Source organism: Lepidochelys kempii, chromosome 17, assembly GCF_965140265.1.
Source record: "Lepidochelys kempii isolate rLepKem1 chromosome 17, rLepKem1.hap2, whole genome shotgun sequence".
Classification (NCBI taxonomy): domain Eukaryota; kingdom Metazoa; phylum Chordata; order Testudines; family Cheloniidae; genus Lepidochelys; species Lepidochelys kempii.
In genome coordinates, this window is record NC_133272.1 from 12,428,524 (window position 1) to 12,445,378 (window position 16,855).

Sequence of the window (16,855 nt, forward strand, 5' to 3'; positions counted from 1 at the left end):
AAGAAGAGAGCAACATTACATTATATTCTTTGCCTTGAATTGGAAAAAAAAAAATGTGAAAATATTTAAACCTTTATTTAAGCAGATATTGCTGATGTCTGTTGGCTTGGTCTTCTTCCAAATAAAAACTGCTAGAAATTACATTAACGTCCAATTTTACTGAAATTCTGTTGGGTAGTCATATTAAATCAGTTCCTGAAAAGGGCTTATTGGGGTACAGTCAGGACCCTAGCAATTACATAAAGTAAGAGAAAAATATGTGATTATTTTAATATAGAGGCTGTGGGTGCATCAGTTAGCCCTTCATTGTCCTCTCTATATGGAGGTGAAAAACAAGTTAATCTGGATTAAACAACCTTTAGTTTTATTTCATGGTCCTGTAATTCAAACTCAAACTGATCATATGGTGTTTCAATGCAAACTGGTATTCCCTTATGTCAAGGTTAAAGGAGACTTACTAGTTTCTGAGGTTTGGGTAAAGGGGTCTTGCAAATTATTTAAAATATTTGGGTTTGTAACCCTTTTTTTCTTTTGTGATGTATTTAAGAGGGCAGGAACTGTTGTCATGTTTGTACAGTGCCTAGTGCAATAAGGTTCAACCGGGTTGTGGCTTTTAAGACACTACCCTCAATATAAATGTTTTATAATACTAATTTGGGTTAGATGGTCAATGGTGGACGGTAGGAGGGGAGTTTAAGGTTCAATCAGCTAATGTGTTTTAAAATACTTTGTGTTTTGCTGGCATGTAGGAGCCTCACGCACACAAGGATATCGTTTTGCTCTACATTGTACAAATACTTAACAAAAAGGCAATCTGCTCCAAGGGGCCTACTACCTTAAGCTTGTTTACGCAGGGATGTTATGGAATAGCTCCCCATGTGGACACTGTTCTGGAATAAAAAAGTCACCTTATGCTGGAATAATTAGTGTGTGTCCAGAGGGGAATAATGCAGAATAGTGTCCCCATGGACAGCTATTCTAGAATAGCTTTTGCAGAATAAGTTATTCTGCAATAATTATTTCAGTCAATTTTCCTGTGTAGACAAGCCCTAAGTTAAAAATAGATCTGATCAGAAAAAGGTAAAATGTTTTGCAAAAAATGTTGAAAAATATTCAATTAGTTTAGTTTTTGAAAATTGAAATGATTTTTTTCATTTTGCTTTGTGAAAAAGTCCACTTTCTTTCCCCCATAAATGGTAGAGAAAGTAGGGGAAACTACTTTATTTCATTTTACTTCTTCCCCACAGTCCAAAAAAAGGGTGGGAGGAGTTGAGTAAAGTTTTTAAAACAAAACAAAAAAAAAAAGTGAGTGGATTCCCCACCCCCAAAAATCAAGATTTTTGTCATTTTTTCACGTAGAAATGTCATTGAAATATGAGGAAATTCAATTAAAATTTGTCCAGAAAAAATGTTATCACAACCCCATTTTTCAATGAAAAAAATTCAACCCAGCTCATGTTAAAATATATTAATGTACTAAAAATGCACTTTTTGTATTGTAGTCTAGATAAGCTTTTGAGTGAGGCTCATGAGAGACCTTAATGATTCACTGAAGCTGTGTCCTTTTTCTTTGCCAAGTAGAATCTGAAGATTTAGGTCTGCTCTACACAACAGTGTTAGGTTGACGCAAGGTAGCTTACATCAATCTAACTGGAAGTGTCTACGTAAATTTCACTTCGACTGATGATGTTTCCCTGCTAGGCTGACTTAATAACTCCACCTATACAAGCAGCATAGAGTCAAGGTCAATGTAGCTAGGTTGACCCAGCATCAGTGTAGACACTGCGTTGTTTGTCAAGTGTTACTGGCTTTCAGGAGCCATCTCACAATGCCCCACACTAACAGGACAATCGATACAATTGCTCCCGGTGAGGATGTGTACTGCCAACATAAGGAGCAAAGTGTAGACACATACAAGCAATGTAATTACTGTGGTGGCTGTATGCCAATGTAAGATAGGTTGACTTAATTTTTAGTGTAGACGTGTTGGAAAACTTCAGCAGAGGTGTGTGTGTGTGTGTGTGTGAGGAAAAGCCCTTCAAGCAACGGGTGAATAAAAACCAACTGGTTCATAGCCTGAATGATTGCAGTGGAGAAAAGCAACCACTGGTAGATTGTAGGATGCCTCAGGTCAGCAGCTGTGTTCTGTACAGATCACGGTATGCTGATATTACCTAATAAAACACTGTGCAGAAAATTAGCCCAGGGTCTAGCAGGCTCATCTCAAACTCTATATGCAGTGTGGATGCCAGGGGAGGGGGACAGTGCCACAGTGAGTTGGTTATGCCGTGTCTGGGAGAACCTGCGGGGCGTACATTGTGGGACTTTAGGTAGGTAAAGGGATAGAAAGTCTTTCATCTGACTGCTGGTTTGAATACAGCCTAGGTCATAGTGACTGACTTAGTTGTTACAATTTAATGGGTGTTCAATGGTCTCGGTACAGTTCTCAATACAGGGCCCTGTATGTCACAAAAACTCTTGAAGCTGGGTTACTCTTGGTTCTAGGAGTCTGACAGAAATGGGTGTAAGGCCTGATGATGGGTCATGTAAGTATTCACCTTTTATCAAAGGTGAATTCTAGGAACTGTGTGCCCTGCTACATATTGTTATGAAGAGGATGGTGATTAATTGTAATGGGCTTAATTCTGTAGCTACGGAGATTTAGGCTGATAGATAACAAGGAGAACTTTCTACCTCCAAGGGTTGTTAAGATCTGACATAGGCTTCCAAGGAAATTGTGGAGGATTTTAAGGACATGTTGAACAGGTACCTGACATTTATGGTCTGGGTTTACTTAGTCCTGCGTCAGTGCAGAGGCCTAGACTTCATGTAATTTTGGGGTCCCTTCCAGCCCAATGTTTCTATGTGATCAATCAGATTTCTAGACTTTTAACACTAAAAATAATCACATCCATCCCTCTATCTTATAGCCGCAGGTTGCCTATACCCTACAAAGTATAAATAGCCCCATGATCCCCTTCTCCCTGTAGATAGCCCTAGGCTACTGTGACGTTTTCTTGGCACCCAGGTTTATAAATCACCTTGGTATCTCTCCTACCCCCGCCCTGCCTCAGCAAGAGAAAGATTTGCTGGTTATAAACTGGATGTCTGCTCCCTGTCACTCCAGTCTGTTAGCTACCCTAAACAATGTTCTCAGATGCAGTCAGTATTTACTTTGCCTTGCAGTTTAACTAGGTCCATCCTGGTCCCCAAGCCATGTTGAAAAGCATTCCCCTGTAGCATCCACCTCCTATCACTAGCCGCTCACAGAAAATACCATGTATGCTACCTCCAAGGAGAGAGTGTACACACCTGCTTTCTTGATTCGACCAAGAAGTCGCATCCTATGTAACATCACAGCACTGAGATGATTTTATAGTAAAAACAGAATCTGTCTTAGCAAAGACCAGAGATTCTCAGATTCAAGTAATAACTGAGTGTGAATAATGGAAACAGTGCTGGTTACAAATAAGACAAAACACAATAATATGCTTATAAGAGACTGAACATAACTTTAGCAGGCTACAAGCCCTGTCTAAGGAAAGTTGCTCAGGGTTACTTACCTTCCCCCTTTCCCCTCCCCACTGGGTTCAGGATTCAACTTTCATGGGGGGTAAAAAATGTTGTCCTTTTCGCTCCCTTAGCCATTGACAACTGAATGTTTCTTTTTCCTTCTTCTCACAGACCAGTAAACCTTTGAAATGTATCCTTTTGACGTGTACGCTCTGACAAGATTCTCCGGCCTGCTGCTTTCTCGTTTACCTCAGGTGCAAATGAACTCCTATTGTATTTGACGTATCCTACTTAATTTATGTCCGAGATCTAGGTAAAGAGGGAAATTAACATTTCTGTTGTTTGGGGAAAACATTTATCAACAGCTGCCTGGTTGCATGATTTAAAGGTATTTTTAGCACATGCTGGTACATCAAGGCTCAGGATGGTCAGGATGCCATACGCTTTCCTCTGATATCCCCCAGGAGAGTCTTGGGAGATCATTCTAGGTCAGCACTGCGAGAGGTGCAGTGAGCGTGTCAGGCCTGAAGAGGGTTGCTGACAGAATCGTGAGCCGCCAGGGGGCCTCCTGAGCTCTGCAACTGTCCGCTCTGCAGAGTGAGACCCTCGGTCCCTTCCAAGGGCAGGCAGACGAGCTCATGTTTGCTCCCCCGTATCCTGCGAGCGCGATGGTACGTTCCACTAGCGCTTGACGGCCTACGATGAGCCTCCCCTCCCCCACAGGATGGTACATTCCAACCCCTTAAAAGCCGCCGCCCGCTCGCCTCTCGCTCTCTGGCGCCGGTACGTTGCGTGCGAAGGGCAGCGGCTGAGGGGGGCAGCGGCTCGGGGGCGGGCCCGCGCCGGGAAAGCGGGGCGTGGGGCTGGGACCCTCGTGCACTACCCTGGGGGCAGCGGGGTGCCTGTCTCCTCGCCTCGCGCTCGGTGCGGGCGGATGGGCTCGCGGCAGCCGGGCCTGAGGGGAGCCCGTTGGGGACGGAGCGCGCGTGCGGCGGGCGGGAGCCGCTGGCCCCAGCGGGGAGGGGGCGAGGCTGCGCGCGCTGCGGGGAGGGGGCAGGGCCCGGGCCCGGGCCCGGGGCTGCTACTGGGGGCCGCCGTGCGTTTGTCTCGCAAGCTGGGTGAGCTGCGTGGCCCCGAGGCGCCGGGGGGAAGAGGGCGGCGGCGGCTGCCCGAGCGCGGCCGGGGCTGGGCGCCTCGTGCGCGGCTGAGGTAAGATGGCGCTTGCCCCTTGCAGCCGGGCTGGGGAGGCGCCCTGCCCGGGGGCCTGGCGGGGTCCATGGGGTTGTGCCCGCCCTGCTTCGCTGTCGGGCTCGGGACCCCCTTGTTCCTTAACACGGGGTCATGGGGGGGTGGGGGGACTGAGACTCGCTGCCGCAGTGTGACTCCCTTGTGTAAGGGGCCGGCTCGGGAATGAACCGCAGAGGGAGGGGAACGAGAGGTGCCTTCGGCGTCTTCGAAAGACGGGCTCAGGATTTCTAAATTCAGCTCTGGTCGCTACCCCTTTTTCCTTCAGCAGGCCTCATAGGTGACCGAAACAAAATGTTCTCGTCGGCATCAAGCGTAGAACCTGAGCAGGGAGTGGAAGGGATGATCAGACTCAGCCAGTGGCGTTTGTGCCCCATATTGTTGAAAACTTTTTTTGTGAAAGACACCCATGCTGGATATTAAGGGCTGAGAAGTTGGAGTAAGATCTGCAGCTCTGCGCTCCTCCAATCAGAAATAGGAATACAAGATTTAATTTCCTTAATAGTTCTCAGGCTAAAAAAAAGTTTGCCTACTGAGCAGACTACAAAACTTCTCAGTCATTGTAGCAGTGGTTATAGTTCTGGATTCTGCAGTGCAGTTAAATTCAGAAACTGAAGTTACGGCTAACGGATAGCAAGCTGTAATAAGGGAATTACTGAACTTTAGAGACAGTGATTCATGATTGGGCAATTTTTTTGCAGATAATTACGTGCAAAAATCTAGAGTCTTAAAGCTCATTTTGAAAGCCGTATTTTAATAATCCTATAGAATTGGTCAAATCAAAGGTGCATAATGATGAAATAAACCGAAAATAGCTGGAATTACCGACAGATTGTTGGTGGTGAGAAGGTTTTTCTGAATAAACCTACAAAATATCCTTTGTATAAAACTGTAATATTGTCATATAATAATTGATATTTCTCTTTTTAGGGAAAAATGGTGTCTTGAAGTATAAGGTAAGCTTTATTTTTGCACTAACTTGTATAAATTCTTAAGCCAGTTTTGGGATTTTACTTGCATATTGACAAACTCTAAAGTTGAAATATGGCAGTCCCATTCATCCACTTCTGGATGTGGGGGGGACAGACTCTGGTTAGGCGTTTGACTAGTAGTGCATCATTTGGACCTGGACTAATGCAAAAGGAAAAGCTGATAAAGATTTTTTTGGAGCTGCTCCATGAGGGTTGAAATAGAAGCACTTTGGTAATTTACAGGTGAATACTCCAATCTAATGCTGATCCTTGGATTTGATTAAGTTACTGATTTGATCAGCTAATGCCTTGCAACTTACTCCTAGTCAAGGGGAAAGTTAGAGCAAAATTGGCAAGTTTTGGGCTTGTGTTAATTGCTTATCTAAACCAACAAAAAGCTGTTGATATGATGATACCCTTGAATAGGAAGTGCCGTCAGATGCGAGAACTGACGATAACCTTCTCAACTTGTCTGAAATACAGCTATATGTATATTGAATTAAAGTTGTCTGGAGGCCTGTATGCTAGAACTTGGCTGTTTGTGATATGCTAAAATGACATTAGTACTAGGAGCCAAAAGACAATCAGGCATGCAGTTTATCTGAAGACTGGCTCTTCCATGCTTGCTGTTGTCACTCCAGCCTCGATCTACTCAGGGCATCATGTAATGTCCATTTTTGTTCTCTTGTTTCCATTTACTCTGCAGAATCTGTAGACTTCGATATTTCAGAGGAGTGAGATGCCTACGGGAGAGGTGGAAAGCAGCTCCCTTGAGCTGTGGTGGGCCTTGGACCAGACCTAATCTGGGTGGAAAGGAGAACTTGGGTCATGGCTTACCAAGACTTGGTGGAAAAGTGGAGCCTTCTATTCTTCAGACCCTCTTAATACACAGATTCAAGGTCAAGAGCTGAAACTGGATATTGCATAATTATGTAAGTTGTGACAGACCATCCTGTCCCCACAATACCTGGGCATCCACCACAGGAGGCAGATTTCTCCCGCTCTCTCCCCTCGCACTTGCTTATAGCTTAAAGTGTGCAAGGTGTCTGTCATATTTCACTAGCTTAATAGAAGACATGTAAGGGTTCTGTTCTACATAAGAATAGCTTCTAGTGAAATTCAGCTGTACAGTTCTCTAATATATGGCAGCAGTGGACTGGTAATGTAGTCATTCAGGAATCTGGACAGAAAAATTGCCTCTCCCACCATCTGTTGTCATTCCAGATCACTTGTCTGTGGGTACTTTTTTTCCTTTTACAGTAGCATCACATTTCAGCAGGAATTCAGTCTCTGTATATAGTTTCTAAACTGTTTACACATGTACATCCTTAGAAATCAGAAAATAAAATTAGGTCAGGCAACTCTTAATCACATCCCTTGTGAGTTTAGACCTTCAGTTTTGTAACTAATCTGCTTCCCTCCCCTCTTGAGTGAACTCTCAATTTTCCCTTCTTTACTAAACCTCTCCCCCATAATGAGTCTTAGTTCACAGAACCAATGTGTTTAGACATCACTAGCAGCTTCCTCTGCAACCTGTCCTTTATCCTTTTAATGTTGGTTCGGAAACTTGTGTGTTACAGCATTTGGGAAGTTAAATGAGATTCCTGCAGTAAAGAAAATACAGCACTAGAAAGTCTTTTTGGGTGAGTTTGAATACAAATATATTTTGCTTTCCACCACCAACTCTGTAAAACTTTTTTCATGAGTAATGTACGGATGCTAGATACCTAAACTGTATTAAATTCATTCACCTAAATTTTAACATTAGCTTTAATATCTTACATGTTGTGTTCATAAACTTTAAATGAGAAATTGTCAGCTACGCTTTCTATTCAATTTAGATTCTAGGGGGCATAGTTGATTAGCAGACTCAGTGTGATACCACCTTTTCTAAAAACATACTGATGCAGTGCTAGGTTAAACTTTAATGGCTAAAAAAGTTAACCACTGATGTGCTTGATGATGTACAAGAGAGTTGTCCCTGCATCATAATATTTGTTCACTGAAATCTTATCAAGTGCAAATGAGTGAATAATACTGAGGCATTGGTGAACTGGAGGTGAAAGCCCATGTGGTTAAGTGTGGGGGGGGAAAAAAGGGCCAAAAATGGCTGAGAATTTAAATTAAGTGGTAAGACATCAAATCCCAATGGTGATTGAACCTGATGATACTCTAAACAAAAAACCTTAGAGCCATGTTTGTAACTTTTTTCATCACTTCAAACATTGTAGGTTTCAGTGATAATCCTGGAATTTTGTATAGATATTTACAAATGTGTACCATTCAGTACAAGATATCAAATGATGAAATTCACCAAAAATAGCTGGAATTACCGGCAGATTGATTAGTGGTGAGCAAAGGTTTTCTGAAGACATCTTGTATACTAATGAATTGGTTGGGTAGAAGTTCACATTGCACTGTAACTTATTTGTCATATTGTGTTGCAGGTGTCCATATCGCAGACCCAACAGGCTTGCAATAGAAGAACATCCAAATGAGCCTGAGAATTAGCAACTCTTCTTCTTCTTTTTTTTTTTTGTGAGCACTACCAAATGTGTCTGCTCACTCTTTTACAAGTAAAAGATGCGTACTGTTGAGTGCACAAATTAAAATGTTCAAATCATTGTACTCTTGGTCTTTATTTCAAATAACTTGCATAACCGAAACTCATTGTTTATAATAGAAAATACCCCTTTATATACTTTAAAATACAGCATTGTTTACACAAACAGATTGGGAAAAAAAACAGCACTAAACATAAGGCAGGGGTTCTCAAAGTGGGGGTTGGGACCCCTCGGGGTTGCGAGGTTATTAGAGCGGGGGGGGGTCATGACCTGTCACCTCCACCCCAAACTCCGCTTCGCCTCCAGCATTTACAATGCTGTTAAATTAAAAACCCTTTTAAATATATTTATAAAGGGGGTTGCACTCAGAGATTTGCTATGTGAAAGGGGTCACTAGTACAAAAGTTTGAGAATCACTGCTCTAAGGTAATACAAATAAACTTTGTAACTAGAACATACTGGATTTTTGACTCTTTGCTTAGTTTAAACACAATTACCTTTTTAAAACACTACTTGTAGCTGGACTGTTTCCTTTAAAGAGTGCTCATCCTTTAAGCTAAAGTAGTGTTAATGAAACATTCCTCAAATATAGTCCAGGGAGTTGGGAAGGGGACACTTCACTTGTTCTCAGTTACAGAATCTGAATTTTCTGTTCATGTGATGTAATTCTAACTTTAAAGGAGAGAATGTCTTGTTGACCCAGCTTCTGTTGGAGAAAGACAGGTGGTTGTGAAGAGCTCTGTAAACTTGAAAATTTGTCTCCCAACAGAAGCTGGTCCAGTTAGGGATGTTACTTCACCCGCCTCTTTAACACCCACAACTGCAACACTGCATATAACTTTAAATGACTGATTGTTCCTGCAATGACCCTTTAGTTAGAGCAAGTAAGATGTAAAATGTGCTGAATGCACAACAGTCTCTTCATACCTAGCTGCTGCCCTTCATTTTTTACTGATTTCTTTAAATATTTAAAAGAGGAAATCTTCCTATGTGTTATAGATGTGTATCTCAATCTTTGATGTGGGCAGCTCATTGAATGATTGATACATTGCTCAATCATCCAAAACACCAGGTGATTAACAAGGTTTTGTAGACAGGTGTAAAAGCTTGAGCTCCAATGGAACTTTCAAGCAAGTAATTCTACAGCAAACAAAATTGAAAGAAGTGTTTCTGTATCACCACCCTCTTTGGCCTTAAACTGCAGGGTCTCTGGAAAAAATAGATGCTGAAGATCTCCTGTATACAGTAGGATTTGCAGAGGTAGCAGGGGCAGGGTAGCATTCCAGTCAGAATTGTGTATATTGCAGACAAATACTAATTTTGAACAACTGGTTAACAAATTTTGAAAGCTGTAAAGGAAATGCCTGCAAGATGTGAGGCCTGTGAAGTAGCATGCTTGGATGTAATGAAAATGGCATAGGAAGAAGCCACATCTCTTCACCTGTTAAGGAGACTGTTTTCTAGTGAGATGTGCACAGCACTTGGAATCCAGGGGGCTGAGCTCTGACATTTAGCTACTCTTTGTAGGGTAAGGCAACATTTCAGGTTTAATATTTGGCATCAAAGTTCCTTTCCTATAAGTTTGAAGTACCGGTTTCCTCCTTGTGTCCAATAGTTGTCAATGTCTACGTGTTAATAGGTTTTTATAAGCAAATAGCTTATATTTGTATTTTTTACTATCTCAGTTCATTTATGGGGTTTGGAATGAAAGGGTTCATAAGCTTAAATTTCAGCTATAACTGGTGTGCCTGTTTAGGAACTTGGAGCCAGACCGGCCTGCTCATTAATGAGATGCAGCTGAGGGGGCAGGGGCAGGTGTTCCCTATAAGGAGTCAGGTTGTCATTAAGGAAGGGGAAGCAAGAGTCATGGAAGGGGAGACAGTGGGAAACTGCTGTGGAAAAAGGAACCTTGTGGGAGACAGTGCTCAGCTAAAACTGCAAGCACCCTGCAGAGCCCAGGAACACCAAGCATGCAGAAGGGGTGCCTAAGAAAGGGGCTGAATTTAAGTTTGTTTACTAAAGACATGGTGAGACCATTGTTGAAGGTCAGCATGATGGTGGCAGAAGATTCCCTGTTTATGATTCCTAGTCTGTTGGACATTTTCAGATTTGGACTATGAGGAGTTTATCTTTGGGTTTGGAAGACTTAAGTGGGTCTTAATAGCCCAAAGACATGTTACCAAAATGCAGAATCTGTGAAGTTCCCTGCTCAAGAGCCTGAGGGAGAAACTGAGGCAGAGCACTGCAGTGCCAGATCTTGCTCTAAGGAGCTGATATGTGATGGTGTCATGTTCTGTCAGCAAACAGTGGTCAATGATCCTACTAACTGAAAGACAATCTACTTCAGGCCACCTGTCCTAGCTCTGACTGAGATGGATACAACTGCCTAGGTAGAAAATGGGTAACATTCACTTCCAGTCAGTGGACAACCTAGAGGAGACTCCGTCCAACTTACCCATGTTCTTTATCATTGGTAAGCATTTATATATTACACTAGTTCAGTTCTGTGTGAACATAACTAATCCCTGCCCTGGACTGCAAACTAAAATGCAAAAAGTGAAGGGGTAGCACCTGTGGATTTAGTATAAAAGTGAACCGTATGATGAATTGGCACAATTTTGTTCATTTTGACTTTGTTACAACCCTTGTGCAGGGAAAGTAAATAGGGTATCTGAGTCTGAGATCAACTTTGCTAATGGCTAAAAAGCTAGGATTCTAGTAATAGAGAAACTTCATGTCTGCTATCAGAGGGGTAGCCATGTTAGTCTGTATCCACAAAAACAACGAGGAATCTGGTGGCACTCATGTCTGCTATTCGATATGCTACCACACCAGTATCTGGTTTTACTGTATAAAGGTGGGGTATCAAAGATTACTTCATTATAATCTCTTTTGGTTTTGAACATGTTTGCTGAGGCTTTGGAACTAGCCACTTAACACCACTGAAAAATTACTGAAGAAGTTTGCCCACTTGGTGTCACTATGGGAGAGATTTTAAATTTAGTTTGCTTTTGCTAATATTGGCCTCCTGTAGTGCTGATTTTTTTTATCAAAAAAAAAAAATTGTTAAAGGTACTTTGCAAGAATTTGGACCTTGTTACTAGCAATATAGAAACCAAGCTGACTGTAGATATATTCAGCTAATTTAAGGAGATGCTCATGTATTCATAGACCAGAGACTCCAGCTGGTAGGGGCAGAAGCAGTCACAGTGGGACGCACTCTGGGGAAGGGAGAAAATTGGGCCCAGCCAGAGCTCCCCTCCCTTTAGCATCCCCTGGACCCAGAACTGTTCAGGGGAGACCCCCAAACTTGGAAGGCACTGGAACCTGGGTGGTTCCCAAAATCAACATGGGGCAGGGATGAAAACTGTAGAGGAGCCAGCCACAGACACTAGCTGGTAGTGGCAAAAACAGCCAAATCAAGGACTGCTGCACTGAGGGGATGGAGGTAAAATGGAGCCTAGCTGGGGCCACTCCTCTCCCTTCCCTGTGGGCTTAGGAGAAAACTGCAGAAAGGAGTCCGCCAGAGTCTCTAGCTGGTAGGGGCAGAAGCAGCCAAAGCACAGAGCTCTGGACATTGAGAACTTTCTGCAGTTCTGACTGGCCTCTCTCTGCTCTGTGCTGTGTGCTCCAAGCCTCTCCCTCCCTCACAATCTCTTCACTCCACCCTGGCCCCCTCACCCTCTCTTCCCCTTTCCTTACATATAGCTGATCCTGCCCCCGCCTCCTAACTAGCAAAACCCATTTAGAAAAAAAAATTAGAACTAACCTGCCATTTGCTGCCATCATATTGTTAACTCTGTTGTTATGTTCTATCCCTTTCCCCATCCCCTGGGTTTTGTCTATTTAGATTGTAAGCTCTTTGGGGCAGGGCCATCTACTAGTCTGTTTGTACAGCACCTAGCACAATGGCGCCCCACTCTTGGTTGATGCTTATGCACTACTATAAAAAACACGATTAATAATAACAGCATGGGGTCACTGCCTGTGAAAGGACTTCAAACTACACGCAGCAGTCCATTCCAGTGGTGTCGTCGCAGCTCCTACCTTGAAGTAGTATTAACAAACACCAAATATACGGTTTCCATGGTTTCCAACATCCGCACCCCCTCATAAAAATAGTTCCAGCACCCCTGACTCACTTCGCCTATCTCTGAAATGGGGATACTGCTGGCCTGTAAAATGACAACACTTGTCTACTTGGTTGTGGTGTACAATTTTTGTAAAAGAATTATTTTTGGTGATAGTGCCTATAGGCCCTAATGAAGATCAAGGCCTCCTGCTAGGCACTGGATAACACAGAGTAAGAGTCCCTACCCGAAAAAGCTTGTACTGTATTTTAAATAGACAAGTGGGAGGGGAAAGAAGATGTAAACATGAAGTGCCTTTTGTCAGAACGCTTACAACCCCAAATCATACCTAGAAAATCAAAATGGGCTGAGATGCAGATAAAATTGTTGCTTGAGAGAATTTTTATAACAATACGATCTTCATCTGATCACTTCCATGATTTGTTTTGTAGCAAAGGAGGTGGATCTGTAGGAGTGATTTGAATGACAACCACTTAGACCAGGATTTGAAGGAAATCCATATTCGAAAGAAACTACTGAGGCCATCTGGGAGGTAGGTTGTAATTCCCTAAACAACCAGTTTTTGGATAGCGTGAGGAACAGTTAATATAAAAAATAATCTTTGTTTTTTTCTAACCCCTGTTCAGCCAAAACTTTTATCTGAATCATGAGTTTCTTGTGCATCACAAGCTGGTTGGCCCCCTACCTTTCACGTTAACCTGTTTTGCTAAATGTTTTTGATGTCCCTAAAACATTGTAGTTGTACTCTTTTTAAATGGTCATTTAAATGAATTTTTTACGTAGATCTTTGTTCTTTGTTATCCCATTTCTTATTTTCTCAAATGGACAGAATAAGTATAAGGCTCCAATGTTGTGAAAGCTTTCGTCCATTGGAGCTACTCGCATAATTAAAGTTCACCACATACCTAAATCTTTGCAGGATTGGGGCTTACATTTTTAAATCTTATTTGTAATCCAGCGAGGGTACAGAATGTAGTCTGTGCTGAAGAAATATATCAATATTGTATGTGAACCCAGGAAGCACATATACAAATATTTTGAAAAGTCAGCATGTTTCTGTAAGCTACAATAAATAACAAAGTGAAACTATATTCTTGCTGGTACAAAAGAAGTGGCATAGCTATGCAACAGTTACCCAAAACGTTTGGTTTAACGAGAACATAGAGCACTATATATCACAGTAAGTTTCTGACCTGTTCAATGGAGCACGCAAACTGCATGTTGTTACTAATTAGATTCTTCTTTTTGGAATGCGGGAGCAGAGCGCTAGGAAACACTGATGGTTCAAACACAGTTTAATTAAAATCCTTAATAGAATCACAGTCTATTCTGCTGTGTTGTGAAATGCAAATGTAATCAAAAGCACTTTTTGTATTACAACAAATGTGAGGTGGGTTTTTTTTTTCTTGGCATGGTTTTAGTATATTGTAAACTTGTTCAGAGTTTTTGTTGAGACAAAACAAAATACATTTCTCCAATGATGTGTTATACAGAGAACATTTATTTATTTTAAAGGTTTAAAAACATCATCTGGAAAGAGTGCAAATTTGGGCTGCAAGGGAATCTGACCTCTGATTAAATAAGACTACAAACGCCGCTGATGTTAATGGCCATTATATACTCTCACAGACCTTGGGTAGAGTGAAGCAACTGAGCAAATGTTTACTTGATGGTTTAGCTTGCTGGGGTTTTTATTTTTATGTCGTCTGTGGATAAATTAGCTGCAGTCTACTGGCTAGTGTTTTGTTTAAAGCCTTTGTTTTTGTTAACATGGGGCTCTTTTCTAATATATGTTAGTTTATTGAGCTTGTGAATTGGAAGTGCTCCTGCTGAATAAACTATAAGGTGTTGATTTGGGAATATTTGTCTACATTCAGAAGACACTTTATTAGCTGGAATTTGGCTGAAGTTATAAGACAATGGTATCTATCATAAATAGCTATTTTAGATTAACTATCTTCACCATTAATGACCTTCAATTTGTTGGTGGTTTGTTGAGTTTCTCCTCCCTTGGTGTTCACACCTCACTGCTAGAAGAGGGCCTCATCCTCCCTGATTGAACTAACCTTGTTATCCCTAGCCTGATTCTTGACTGCATATTTATACCTGCCTCTGGAAATTTCCACTACATGCATCTGATGAAGTGGGTATTCATCCACGAAAGCTTATGCTCCAATATGTCTGTTAGTCTATAAGGTGCCACAGGACTCTTTGCCGCTTTTACAGATCCAGGCTAACGTGGCTACCCCTCTGATAATAAACAATATAGTTTCCCAGTAGGATGTGTAGCAAAGGCTCATCCCTATTAAAATTGTGCATTGATTGAACCAACTTCTGTTTCATAAACATGAAATATATAACTGTCAGTCCTTCTCTGGGGAAAATAAAATGGATTCATTTGCACTGCATTTGCAGTGTATTTGGTTCTGCAGGGTTATTAGGAAGTAAGCAATGGAAAGGTCTTGAAATAAAAATTATTTTGAGTAGCAAAAGCTTGAGAGAAAGTGGGGGCTTGTGCCCCCAGAGCTTAATGAGAGCTAAACTCAAGTCCATGAATAAATTTAAAACCTATCACAAGATTAAGGCAGCAAGAAAATAATGATCCACATTAGATGCTGAAAGCAAGAATGGCTCCCAGACAGAGATGGGAACGTCATGTTGCAATTCATTTTTGAGAGTATTCAGTGCTGATGTAAGGTGCCCTGATACACCAAACACATACTATAGGTTAGCAAAAAGAAAAGGAGGACTTGTGGCACCTTAGAGACTCTCTAAGGTGCCACAAGTCCTCCTTTTCTTTTTGCGAATACAGACTAACACGGCTGTTACTCTGAATACTATAGGTTATGACTGGAAGTTTCTATCCTGAGCCGGAGTGGCCACTGCCATGGTGAGAAGGTGATGATGCTTTTTTATGCTGGATGCCTTTTGTGGATGCCTTTTGTGGCTGTTTTTTGTGTTGCAGGTACTTGGTTAGTAGAAACATCACTGAGACCCCTGAGCTCATTTTCACATAGGCCAACAAGCAGCCATCAGATGATAGTGACCTTTGATCTCTGCCCGTAGAGTTTGTGAGGTGCCTGCAGTCGTGAAGGAGAGTCACATGCAGGCATCTGAAGGCTGAATTAGACCTGTAGTGAAGTGGAAAAGAACGGTCTCATGTGGAGGTTCCGTTTCCAATCTGGGTGCAGGTGCGTAACTACCCAGTGTGCCTGTAAAAACTTGCACTGTAAATGTAAGAGTAAAAGCTGGTGTGCTCTCAGGGAGGTAACAACTGGAGTTCCACCTGATACTTCTGTTTCCTTCTGTTACTGCAGGAAGAAACGGTAAATCCTCTATTTCACTGTCCCTCTGAGCTCTTGCTTTCAATCTCCCGCTCTCACTGCAGCACAAAGTCAATGGTACTTAGGCTTCTAAGTCACTTAGGTTAAAGTTTGGAAAGGTACCTATGTGAACTTCAGGACTGAACTGAAATTCCAGAAATAGCAAAGTTCTGCCACTTACCACTTCCATCAAGGGTAGGCTTGGTTGGTGGTTAAAGCAACCTGAGTTCAGTTCCCGGTTCCGCGCAGGCTTGCTGCGTGACCCGGGACAGGTTGTGGCATTAGCCTGTGCCTTTGTCTCCTCGTCTGTCAGATAGAGAGGATTCTTGTCAGCCCGGGGTGGTTCTACTACTTCATTAATATCGTTAAAGGTCAGTGAGATCCTCAGATGGTGACACTGAAGCATAAATTGTTATTACTAATAGGTTTTTTCCCCTCTCTCTGAGTGGTACCACTCTAAAAATTGCCACAATTTCTGATTCAATGAGCCATATCAGAAGGATCCCTACTTTGAAATGAGCTACTAATTATCTTAGTCAAGTGTAAAATCTGCACTTTTTATCCTTTGTAGTTTCGGTATTAGAAGCAGTAGGACTAAAAATGTGACACATCTCCTCCTGTCTTGTATTTGACAATAGGCTGTGTTCTTAAATATGATATATTTCATGATTAATTTATCCTGTGTAACAATTTTGTTTTAGAATTTAGTTTTTCATATTAAAGTTTATTTCGCCATCAGCAAGACTAGATCCTGCCTGTGGGAAGTGCCGCAGATAATTATGGATGGTTACTAAGACACGACCTTTAAAAATTGAACACAAAGACGAAATCCTACATTTGGGTGTGCTCATATGTTGTTGCTTTTTACTCTGTGACTGAAGGGGACTACTTCCATTATTTTAGATGAGCCATTTTGGCAAGTCAGGCTGCCTGCAAGCAACACACTCTGGCTCCATCCCTGCCATGAGATCTGCATGGGCACAGGGGTCTGCTCTCATAAGTCTCATTGCAGAATCAGGGCCTCTGAATTCAAGATACAGCAATGGAATCCCCTGATTTGTATATGAATCATTAGCCTTCAGGTGCACTGAACAAATAACTTTTGTCCTTCATAAAATAAATACAGGTTCTCTCTCTCTATCCACATA

The 16,855-nt window shown here is 42.0% G+C and overlaps 1 long non-coding RNA gene and 3 other non-coding genes across 5 annotated transcripts; all 4 read left to right on the plus strand.

The window, feature by feature from the left end:
- The first annotated feature begins 4,273 nt into the window (after positions 1 to 4,273).
- Positions 4,274 to 8,354, plus strand: LOC140899647 (uncharacterized). 2 transcript variants are annotated; one of them, XR_012155410.1, is made up of 5 exons: positions 4,274 to 4,296; positions 5,689 to 5,714; positions 6,436 to 6,661; positions 7,310 to 7,372; positions 8,177 to 8,354. It is a non-coding gene; the product is annotated as an uncharacterized lncRNA (long non-coding RNA). The 2 variants fall into 2 exon arrangements; XR_012155409.1 differs by lacking the exon at positions 4,274 to 4,296 and adding an exon at positions 4,649 to 4,722.
- On the plus strand, positions 5,549 to 5,619 carry LOC140899920 (small nucleolar RNA SNORD65). Its single transcript, XR_012155507.1, has one exon. It is a non-coding gene; the product is annotated as a small nucleolar RNA SNORD65 (small nucleolar RNA).
- Positions 6,132 to 6,207, plus strand: LOC140899913 (small nucleolar RNA SNORD49). Its single transcript, XR_012155500.1, has one exon. It is a non-coding gene; the product is annotated as a small nucleolar RNA SNORD49 (small nucleolar RNA).
- Positions 8,028 to 8,100, plus strand: LOC140899918 (small nucleolar RNA SNORD65). Its single transcript, XR_012155505.1, has one exon. It is a non-coding gene; the product is annotated as a small nucleolar RNA SNORD65 (small nucleolar RNA).
- Positions 8,355 to 16,855: the final 8,501 nt, after the last annotated feature.